Source organism: Ranitomeya imitator, chromosome 1 (genome assembly GCF_032444005.1).
Source record: "Ranitomeya imitator isolate aRanImi1 chromosome 1, aRanImi1.pri, whole genome shotgun sequence".
NCBI lineage: Eukaryota > Metazoa > Chordata > Amphibia > Anura > Dendrobatidae > Ranitomeya > Ranitomeya imitator.
Genome location: NC_091282.1, coordinates 31,571,888 through 31,584,614, shown reverse-complemented (window position 1 = coordinate 31,584,614; position 12,727 = coordinate 31,571,888). Strand labels below are relative to the sequence as shown.

The 12,727-nt window shown below is 43.6% G+C and overlaps 1 protein-coding gene across 1 annotated transcript in view; it reads right to left on the bottom strand.

Annotated features, from left to right (window-relative positions):
- GDNF (glial cell derived neurotrophic factor) overlaps positions 1-6,434 on the bottom strand; it is a 60,159-nt gene extending 53,725 nt beyond the window's left edge. The window contains exon 1 of the mRNA XM_069745935.1: positions 5,848-6,434. The gene's annotated coding sequence lies outside the window, so the exon portion shown is untranslated. The remainder of the gene's footprint in view (positions 1-5,847) is intronic.
- Positions 6,435-12,727: the final 6,293 nt, after the last annotated feature.

Here is a 12,727-nt window from a genome sequence, read left to right as displayed (position 1 = left end):
ACTGATACATTGTAACGAGCACATCAGCTGTTTCAGCACTATGGGATAAAAATTGGTTATCAACCTCACAATATGGAGAAGAATGTTTTCATTCACTGATGGTAAAGAATCAAGAGTTTATTAAAAAGTTGGAAAACTTTCTGTTTTGTTTGCATTGCCCCAGACAGGGGGGACAGACTGATGGACGGGACCCCCATAGTTACTAAACTGGGGTAAGACTAATGACTAGCTGAGCTGGCAGCAGCGCTCAGCTTCCAATGTCACGGGGACTAATGAGACTTTGTCACCATCGCTGACATGTAGCCCTGATCAAACAGAGTGGCCACAATATGACAGGAGGGACGCCGGGCAGACAAATGAGCAGCGCCAAACCAAGACCCCAAAGCAAATGACCCCAGTGCCCTCCATACACAAACCTCAAGTCTTACTTCCCCTTCACCATGTGCCGGAGCTCAATCTCAAATTAACTGAACCCCCCAGGAAACAACTGGGCATTGATGAGTGAGCTCTGGGCATATGTGCCCACTATGTGTAGAAGAGAGGAGGCTCACATGCAAAGACCAAAATGGGGAAACCTGCCAGTATCCCTGGCTACTAGTGCAGAAGACCAAGGCTTTGGGGACAGAGGGGCTTAGATTTTGGATCCCCCACAAGTGCTTTCAAGCACTGAAGTTTTGGGCATTGATAGTGTTGAGAATAACTTAAACCAAGGGGTACAGTAATGGGGGGTGCAGAGGTCCCAGCTACGAGGAAGAGGCTTAAACCTGTTCATGTCTTCAGTGGCGTCTCATCCTGTAGAAACAGGGGCATAACTATAATAGGTGGAGGGGTTGCAATTGCACCTGGGCCCTGGAGACTAAGGGGGTCCAAAAGTTCCCTTTGCCCCATAGGAAAAGACTATTATTATTATTATTATTATTATTATTGATAAAGACCTGTGATAGTGGGGCCCTGCTGGAGATTTCGCACTGGGGCCCACAAGCTCAAGTTATAATATATAGTGAAGGAACTTCCACGGAAAGTCACACAGGAATAAAGAATTACCCACGAGGCAGACGGCACATGAAAATCCCAAAATATCAGATTATTTCTCTGCAGAGTTTACTCTATAGGCAGAGGTGAGAATCCTCACACTTCTTATGTACATGGAAATAGAGTGGTCTGTTTGTCAGGTGTAGCAAGGATGACTTTGCAACAGAGTTTGCAGAACTGAGTTTTTCAGGTGTAGCAGTGCTGAGTTTGTAACTGAGTTTGCCAGGTGTAGCAGTGTCGAGTTTTCTAGGTATTGCAGAGGTGATTTTGCCAGGTGGAGTTGCAACTTTGTTAGGTGTAGATGAGCTGAGTTTGCAACTGAGTTTCTCAGGAGCAGCAGAACCGATTGTGTCATCCCAGTAGCCTCAAGCTATAGAATGTGCCATAATTCTCCAGAGTACATAGGGCTGGGTTAGAATACTTCCATGAGTGCAGGTTTTCTGCATTTGCCTTTCTGATATATTTTCATTTTTGCCATCTTCCACTATAATTTGATGCATTTTGTGACATTTTTTTATATATTATCTGATGCGATGATACATTTTAGGAGGTTTTACAGGAGTGTTATCAGGAGGTGTAACCCTGCGGAGCTCAGCTCTGCTTCATCCCATCGCTTTTATCCGATATTCTTTTTCTGATCCACAAATCTGTGTCTGTTTATTGGGGTAAATGCAGCCCATGTGTGCGAGCTCTGCAGAGAGCGGGGTGTGTATATTTTTGTGTTTTGAAACCCTACACTTTAATGAAAGCCACTTGTGCCGCCTCCTCCTCCCAGCTCTACGTTGCACGGTTTGGCGGTAAGAAGATATAATATTTGTATATGAGATTAAGCGCGTCTCGGTCTCTGCGCTTATGTCACTACACGCAATACACAGTATACAATCTGCGAGAGAAATAATCCATCCAGACGTTTCGATCTGTCTGTATCTGGGAAAGCTGGGTGGCAGCCAATATGGCCACCATAGAGTCTACACCGCAGGAGTTCCTATAGAAGACGGGCATCTGCTTCCCACAGATGACAGCGGAAGGACCCAGATCATCTGTGCAGCACGTGATTTGTGGATGTGCTGCAGGTATTATTACTAAATTGCCTCCTGTGTGCCCCCTAGAAATATCACAGGGACCCCAAACTGCTCTCTATTACATGTTTGCTCGTTCATATAATGTATATTGTAGACTGTGAGCCCTCGCGGGCAGGGTCCTCTCTCCTCCTGTACCAGTCCTGACTTGTATTGTTTAAGATTATTGTACTTGTTTTTATTATGTATACCCCTCCTCACATGTACAGCGCCATGGAATAAATGGCGCTATAATAATAAATAATAATAATAATAATAATGTAATACCCCATTGTTCCACTAGTGGCCGCTGCAGGATAAATGTGCAGTTTCCAGATCGGTGGCGATCACTTGATCAACAGCTGATCTTCATATAAACATGGGCACAAAACATACCCCGATTAACCCTCCAACTACCAGACCAGGCCATTTCTGTTTCATACATGTAAATGGCGTCGTTTCTGCAGTAAGTGTCATGGATTTAATTGCAAACCTAATTCAGATATATGAAACTTCTGCAGCAAATCTGAACTTTTCCCCATTGTACTGCTATTCCATAATGTAGTGGACCCCCAATGTCCTCTATATAGTCCTCCTGGTTTAGGTAGGAGTGAAGTACAGCGTTCATCTCTGCTACCTCTATAACGGTGCGGTACTTAGTCTTAGTTACACAAAAATCTATTTCTGTTGTTTGGGGGGCTTGTAGACTATAAAGGGTCACAATGTTTGCCTCTAGGTGCAAAATTGGCCAATACTTGAATTTATCTTTCACATTATAAGAGGGTGGTTATAAATGGTATAGTCTCTAACTGGGTCGCTGTGACCAGTGGGGTACCGCAGGGGTCAGTATTGGGACCTGTTCTCTTCAACATATTCATTAATGATCTGGTAGAAGGTTTACACAGTAAAATATCGATATTTGCAGATGATACAAAACTATGTAAAGCAGTTAATACAAGAGAAGATAGTATTCTGCTACAGATGGATCTGGATAAGTTGGAAACTCGGGCTGAAAGGTGGCAGATGAGGTTTAACAATGATAAATGTAAGGTTATACACATGGGAAGAAGGAATCAATATCACCATTACACACTGAACGGGAAACCACTGGGTAAATCTGACAGGGAGAAGGACTTGGGGATCCTAGTTAATGATAAACTTACCTGGAGCAGCCAGTGCCAGGCAGCAGCTGCCAAGGCAAACAGGATCATGGGGTGCATTAAAAGAGGTCTGGATACACATGATGAGAGCATTATACTGCCTCTGTACAAATCCCTAGTTAGACCGCACATGGAGTACTGTGTCCAGTTTTGGGCACCGGTGCTCAGGAAGGATATAATGGAACTAGAGAGAGTACAAAGGAGGGCAACAAAATTAATAAAGGGGATGGGAGAACTACAATACCCAGATAGATTAGCGAAATTAGGATTATTTAGTCTAGAAAAAAGACGACTGAGGGGCGATCTAATAACCATGTATAAGTATATAAGGGGACAATACAAATATCTCGCTGAGGATCTGTTTATACCAAGGAAGGTGACGGGCACAAGGGGGCATTCTTTGCGTCTGGAGGAGAGAAGGTTTTTCCACCAACATAGAAGAGGATTCTTTACTGTTAGGGCAGTGAGAATCTGGAATTGCTTGCCTGAGGAGGTGGTGATGGCGAACTCAGTCGAGGGGTTCAAGAGAGGCCTGGATGTCTTCCTGGAGCAGATCAATATTGTATCATACAATTATTAGGTTCTGTAGAAGGACGTAGATCTGGGGATTTATTATGATGGAATATAGGCTGAACTGGATGGACAAATGTCTTTTTTCGGCCTTACTAACTATGTTACTATGTTACTATGTTATTATTGATGGTGCAGTGTAAGTTATCTGATAAGTGTACTACCACAGTCTGGCCACTAGAGGGCAGGAGAGAATGAACATTTTTCCATCACTGACTACTACTCTGATCAAGTTCTCCCCAGCACATAGTGAGAATTCTTCTTCCTTGTGGAACTTATTTAGTCTGAATTTCAGGCTTTGGGGGGGGGGGGTTTGTTTCTGTCTGGGGCGGTTATCGCGACACCCGTTGTCACCCCCCTCCTTATTGATATAGTGTCCATTAGAATCAGCAGGCATCAATTGATCCTAATGGACAATGATTCCCAGAGCAGAAGTTCCTGATTCTAGTCTTTCCTATATCTATAGGAGGCGTTTTTATGCCTTATTTGATTAGATTTCAACATGTCTTTATGGAAGAAAACAAAATAAAGTAGTTATTGCTCATAAGACCTCTCTTTATGATAGCACTGAGGTTTTACATAGGACTGCAGGAAAATAGATTACATTGCACTGACAGGTGAACTATTCCACAGATCACTGGTTTACGTGTTCGGGGTCTACAGACTGAATTAGGTTTTGTACCTATTTAGATAAAGTCTGAACTAAACACTATTAATTATTATTATTATTATTATTATTATTATTATTATTATTATTATTATTATTATTATTATTTAATGTGGCATTTATGGAAAACCAAAGATCACCTGCCGAAATGGCTTTTATGGGGTCTCCTCCTGGGACCGATCTATTCTGCTATTATTTATTCTCACTTTACTATTAAACTGTAAAGAGCTGCAGAATATGTTGGTGCTGTATAAATAAAGATTATTATTGTTATTATTATTATTATTATTATTTTCGTTATATTTGATTTATACTTTTTTTTCCATATTTTTCCTCCATCTATAACTACCAGTATTATCATGTGTCCATTACTTTATACATAACAGCAGCAGCCGCCAATCAAATTAAAAAAAAAAAACAAAAAAACAATTTGGTTAAACAAAAATAAAAAAAAAGTTTTGTTTGATGTTTTGAGACTTTTTTTTATTGTATTATCTTGTATCTTTTTTATATATTATTGCCTGGATGGTGTCGCCCTTCTTGGATATTGTGATACGTCGGGTTGTATGTGAGTATTTGATACATTCTTACATTAGGCCTTGTTCACATGATGCAATTGTGCTGTTTTTTTTTTTTTTTTTTTTTTTGCCATAATGATCCAAAATCAGTTAAATTGAGTTTTTACTGTGAAAAATCGCCATGGTGCGAGCGCGGCTTTACGGCTTGTGACATCGACATATATTGTTAGTAAATGTAGTTGATACATTGTTACATGTCGGGATAATGTTCACAACGTGATATTGTGATGCGTTTTTTTTTTTTTTTTGCCGCAATGTTCTACATTTTGCTCCGTTTTTACGTAAGGCGTGAACACGGTTTTATTCTCGATGCGCAGCTATATTGTCACATCTCAGGGTTAGTAAATGTAGTTGATACATTGTTACTTGTCGGACTAATGTTCCCAACAGGAAATCGCGTTGCGTTTTTTTCAAGCCGCAATTTCCCCAAATTACCTTCAATATTGCTGCTTTTTTTTTTTACGCATGGTGTGAACATGACTTTAGGATAAAATGTTGTGACATTGCCGGGGTTCGTAAATGGTTGTTAGGTTTATCGCTTGCTTATAGATTGATACATTGTTACGTGTTAGTACTTGATACATTGTTGCATATTACAGCGCTTACATGAGAGTTAATTACTACGTGACATTACTACGTGTTCACGCTTGACCCGCTGTCACTTGTAAGTTTATGTTCTTGTTCTGCTGTTTTCTATGAGTTTTTGACACATGGTTGTTTATAGTATTTTGATACATGGTCTCATAGTGCGATACATTGTTGCACTCTGACAAGACACCTACCGTTTGTCTGGCCTCTCTAGCCCTGAGATGGACATTAATCCGACCTCCTGAGGATGAGTGACCTGCTGGATCCTAACAAGACCAGATCACAATGCTGGGCAGGGTGGGCTGCAGGGCAGGGTGGGCTGCAGGGCAGGGTGGGCTGCAGGGCAGGGTGGGCTGCAGGGCAGGTTCACCAGCTGCTGGGTCCAGTGATCAGTAGGAGAAGACAACACAGCAGCAATTCTGCAGAGAGGAGATGTGGAGGCTCCAATCCTGCTGAGGAATCCAAGGATCACACACCATCAACAACTGTGGGGAGTCAGATGAAGACATGGGGGCTCCTGGAACAGCAGCTGCCCCCCAGAGAAGCACCCAGCTGAGGAGCCTGCCCACCACCAGGACTCTAGGCTTCCTCCAGGGTAAGATCCAAGGGAAATGTGGAGAGATGGATGACTTCTGCCATGCAAACTCCTTCCAGGGTGAAGAAGAAGAAGAAGAAGAAGAAGAAGAAGAGGCTCCTGATCCTGCAGGGTCCTGGGCTGGAGACACTGGCTCTACCTGCACGATGCCCTCAAGCTGGAGGACAGATGTGCTGCACTCCACACATGAAAGGGAATATTTGCCAAGACAAGAAGCAGGGGGAATGGATTTATAGGCTCCCTGGGTGTGACTTCTCCTCCAGCCCTCCTCTGATTGGTCCTTCTGCCCATCCAGGACCTCTCCAGAGTTTTCCAAATATCTGCTGAGTGAAGTCAGGCTCTAAAACCATGCAGGTCTGAATGCAGGCGAGCATGGTCCAAGGGTGGCATGTCTTCTGCTCCGACCCCAGGGGCATTCCCCTGCTCCTGGCATTATACACAGATGCCATCGTGGCTGGAAGCCGATCCTCAGCTGTGTGAGATTTACATACAGACCTTCCAGGACAATCCCTGTCATTTCCTGCAGGATCCGGGACGCGTCAGTGATCTGCGGCTCAGGACACGATGCAAATCTGATGGTGGAAGAGGCGAGAAAGGGAACGTCACATCATTCACCGGGAATCATCGGAATAATCCATCTCTATATCTATTAATCTCATATCTATCAGTCATCAATATACTCTACTGATCCTGTATTATACCCCAGAGCTGCACTCACTATTCTGCTGGTGCAGTCACTATGTACATACATTACATTACTGATCCTGAGTTACATTCTGTATTATACCCCAGAGCTGCACTCACTATTCTGCTGGTGCAGTCACTATGTACATACATTACATTACTGATCCTGAGTTACATTCTGTATTATACTCCAGAGCTGCACTCACTATTCTGCTGGTGCAGTCACTGTGTACATACATTACATTACTGATCCTGACTTACATCCTGTATTATACCCCAGAGCTGCACTCACTATTCTGCTGGTGCAGTCACTGTGTACATACATTACATTACTGATCCTGAGTTACATCCTGTATTATACCCCAGAGCTGCACTCACTATTCTGCTGGTGCAGTCACTGTGTACATACATTACATTACTGATCCTGAGTTACATCCTGTATTATACCCCAGAGCTGCACTCACTATTCTGCTGGTGCAGTCACTGTGTACATACATTACATTACTGATCCTGAGTTACATCCTGTATTATACCCCAGAGCTGCACTCACTATTCTGCTGGTGCAGTCACTGTGTACATACATTACATTACTGATCCTGAGTTACATCCTGTATTATACCCCAGAGCTGCACTCACTATTCTGCTGGTGCAGTCACTGTGTACATACATTACATTACTGATCCTGAGTTACATCCTGTATTATACACCAGAGCTGCACTCACTATTCTGCTGGTGCAGTCACTGTGTACATACATTACATTACTGATCCTGACTTACATCCTGTATTACACCCCAGAGCTGCACTCACTATTCTGCTGGTGCAGTCACTGTGTACATACATTACATTACTGATCCTGAGTTACCTCCTGTATTATACTCCAGAGCTGCACTCACTATTCTGCTGATGTAGTCACTGTGAACATACATTACATTACTGATCCTGAGTTACCTCCTGTATTATACCCCAGAGCTGCACTCACTATTCTGCTGGTGCAGTCACTATGTACATACATTACATTACTGATCCTGAGTTACATTCTGTATTATACCCCAGAGCTGCACTCACTATTCTGCTGGTGCAGTCACTATGTACATACATTACATTACTGATCCTGAGTTACATTCTGTATTATACTCCAGAGCTGCACTCACTATTCTGCTGGTGCAGTCACTGTGTACATACATTACATTACTGATCCTGACTTACATCCTGTATTATACCCCAGAGCTGCACTCACTATTCTGCTGGTTGCAGTCACTGTGTACATACATTACATTACTGATCCTGAGTAACCTCCTGTATTATACCCCAGAGCTTCACTCACTATTCTGCTGGTGCAGTCACTGTGTACATACATTACATTACTGATCCTGAGTTACCTCCTGTGTTATACTCCAGAGCTGCACTCACTATTCTGCTGGTGCAGTCACTGTGTACATACATTACATTACTGATCCTGAGTTACATCCTGTATTATACCCCAGAGCTACACTCACTATTCTGCTGGTGCAGTCACTGTGTACATACATTACATTACTGATCCTGAGTTACATCCTGTGTTATACTCCAGAGCTGCACTCACTATTCTGCTGGTGCAGTCACTGTGTACATACATTACATTACTGATCCTGAGTTACCTCCTGTATTATACCCCAGAGCTGCACTCACTATTCTGCTGGTGCAGTCACTGTGTACATACATTACATTACTGATCCTGAGTTACATCCTGTATTATACCCCAGAGCTACACTCACTATTCTGCTGGTGCAGTCACTGTGTACATACATTATATTACTGACCCTGAGTTACCTCCTGTATTATACTCCAGAGCTGCACTCACTATTCTGCTGGTGCAGTCACTGTGTACATACATTACATTACTGATCCTGAGTTATATCCTGTATTATACTCCAGAGCTGCACTCACTATTCTGCTGGTGCAGTCACTGTGTACATACATTACACTACTGATCCTGAGTTACATCCTGTATTATACCCCAGAGCTGCACTCACTATTCTGCTGGTGCAGTCACTGTGTATATACATTACATTACTGATCCGGAGGTACATCCTGTATTATACCCCAGAGCTGCACTCACTATTCTGCTGGTGCAGTCACTGTGTACATACATGACATTACTGATCCTGACTTACATCCTGTATTATACCCCAGAGCTGCACTCACTATTCTGCTGGTTGCAGTCACTGTGTACATACATTACATTACTGATCCTGAGTTACCTCCTGTATTATACTCCAGAGCTGCACTCACTATTCTGCTGGTGCAATCACTGTGTACATACATTACATTACTGATCCTGAGTTACATCCTGTATTATACCCCAGAGCTGCACTCACTATTATGCTGGGGCAGTCAATGTGAACATACATTACATTACTGATCCTGAGTTACATCCTGTATTATACTCCAGAGCTGCACTCACTATTCTGCTCGTGCAGTCACTGTGTACATACATTACATTACTGATCCTGAGTTACATCCTGTATTATACCCCAGAGCTGCACTCACTATTCTGCTGGTGCAGTCACTGTGTACATACATTACATTACTGATCCTGAGTTACATCCTGTATTATACTCCAGAGCTGCACTAACTATTCTGCTGGTGCAGTCACTGTGTACATACATTGCATTACTGATCCTGAGTTACATCCTGTATTATACTCCAGATCTGCACTCACTATTCTGCTGGTGCAGTCACTGTGTACATACACTACATTACTGATCCGGAGTTACATCCTGTATTATACCCCAGAGCTGCACTCACTATTCTGCTGGTGCAGTCACTGTGTACATACATTACATTACTGATCCTGAGTTACATCCTGTATTATACTCCAGAGCTGCACTCACTATTCTGCTGGTGCAGTCACTGTGTACATACATTACATTACTGATCCTGAGTTACATCCTGTATTATACCCCAGAGCTACACTCACTATTCTGCTGGTGCAGTCACTGTGTACATACATTACATTACTGATCCTGAGTTACATCCTGTATTATACTCCAGAGCTGCACTCACTATTCTGCTGGTGGAGTCACTGTGTACATACATTACATTACTGATCCTGAGTTATATCCTGTATTATACTCCAGAGCTGCACTCACTATTCTGCTGGTGCAGTCACTGTGTACATACATTACATTACTGATCCTGAGTTACCTCCTGTATTATACCCTAGAGCTGCACTCACTATTCTGCTGGTGCAGTCACTGTGTACATACATTACATTACTGATCCTGAGTTACATCCTGTATTATACCCCAGAGCTACACTCACTATTCTGCTGGTGCAGTCACTGTGTACATACATTATATTACTGATCCTGAGTTACCTCCTGTATTATACTCCAGAGCTGCACTCACTATTCTGCTGGTTGCAGTCACTGTGTACATACATTACATTACTGATCCTGAGTTACCTCCTGTATTATACCCCAGAGCTTCACTCACTATTCTGCTGGTGCAGTCACTGTGTACATACATGACATTACTGATCCTGACTTACATCCTGTATTATACCCCAGAGCTGCACTCACTATTCTGCTGGTTGCAGTCACTGTGGACATACATTACATTACTGATCCTGAGTTACATCCTGTATTATACCCCAGAGCTGCACTCACTATTCTGCTGGTGCAGTCACTGTGTACATACATTACATTACTGATCCTGAGTTACATCCTGTATTATACTCCAGAGCTGCGCTCACTATTCTGCTGGTGCAGTCACTATGTACATACATTACATTACTGATCCTGAGTTACATCCTGTATTATACTCCAGAGCTGCACTCACTATTCTGCTGGTGCAGTCACTGTGTACATACATGACATTACTGATCCTGACTTACATCCTGTATTATACCCCAGAGCTGCACTCACTATTCTGCTGGTTGCAGTCACTGTGTACATACATTACATTACTGATCCTGAGTAACCTCCTGTATTATACCCCAGAGCTTCACTCACTATTCTGCTGGTGCAGTCACTGTGTACATACATGACATTACTGATCCTGACTTACATCCTGTATTACACCCCAGAGCTGCACTCACTATTCTGCTGGTGCAGTCACTGTGGACATACATTACATTACTGATCCTGACTTACATCCTGTATTATACCCCAGAGCTGCACTCACTATTCTGCTGGTTGCAGTCACTGTGGACATACCACAGTGTGTGGTGAGGTTTGTGCTCATAGATTCTTGTTGGCAGAGAATTGCTGACACACCGGTTTGCTCTGGGTAGAGTATTTCATGGTTGGGGCAATAATCTGAACCTTTGCTCTAGGTGAACTAATGCTGAGCTCTGTCTCTGTAGTGCTCTTGGCTGATCTATGTTTTCTTACATGTTTTCTTATTAGGGCTCATAGTCATCTGCGAGCCAATAAAACAAATGTGATTGTGCTCTGACCAATGTTAATCTATGACTCACAGCTTATCTGCATTTATTTTCTCGTCTCAGATCGGGATTGCTCAGCACCTCGCAGGGAACTCCTTTCACCTCACTGATGTCACTGCAAGCGTGAGAACGTTCTGCAGAAAGGTCCTGTTCACAACAGCCAATGAAGTCAGTTCAACTCACTGACTTCAGTGCGAGTGCCGCGGGAAAAGTTCTAACGGCGCTCGTTCTGAGGTCAGACAGGTGAACTGAGTTCATTGGCTGGGAACTCTCAGTACCTTTCTGACGGCACCACGAGTGTGACAACTTTCTCACGTTCGGGGTGACATCAGTGAGGTGAAAGGAGTTCACCGCTGTCAGGAATGGTAGCTCCATACCTGAACGGGTCCATCACACTCCTGGGTGGGCTCCAGCTCTCCAGCAGGTTACCCGTCATCCTGCACTGGCCATGATGAGTGGGGTGTCACCTCCGGGGAGACAGAGCTTGCCCGGTGGTTGCTCAGTCCAGATGTCGCGTTTGCGGTTTCTTGGTTCTGGTGTGTTTGCCCAGTCTGCTGTTTGTGTGTCCTGTCACCAGCCGCCATCCTTGGAGGTGGAAGGTCCTTAAAAACGATTCCAGGGAACTAGGAGAGAAGTTGAAGTCCAGGACCTCCAAGGTGGCGTTTATAGAAATACTGCCGGTGCCACGAGCGTCACTAGAAGGACAGTGGGAGCCGAGGGAGATAAATCAGTGGCTTAGAAATTGGTGCAGGAAGGAAGGGTTTGGGTTCATGGAGAACTGGGCCGACTTCTCTGTCAGCTGCAGGCTCTATGGTAGGGACGGGCTGCATCTCAAAGGGGAAGGTGCAGCTGTGCTTGGGGAAAAAATGGGCAGAGGGATGGAGAAGCTTTTAAACTAGGATCCGGGGGAAGGGAGGGTAGTTGTGCTGATAAGGAGATAGAGTAGACCGAGAGAGTGTGACAGTAGGGGTCAATGAGAATTTTGGAGGGGCTGGGGCATGCAAGGAACATAGGAAAGTAAGGAGTAATACATGTGTTAATAGTATGAAATGTCTACTGGCAAATGCAAGAAGTCTTGCAAACAAAATGAATGAACTGGAGCCCTTATGTTAGCCACTGAATACGATGTGATGGGCATTACGGAGACCTGGCTGGATGAAAGCCATGACTGGATGACAAACATGGAGGATTACGCTACATTTAGAAAGGCCAGGAAAGACAGAAAAGGTGGAGGGGTGTATTTTTATCAAATCTAACTTAAGACCATTGCTCAGTGATGACATTGGGGGAGAGCTGAGCTCAATGACGACATTGGGGGAGCTGCAACAATGTTGAGTCAGTATGGGTAAATGTACATGGGGACAAC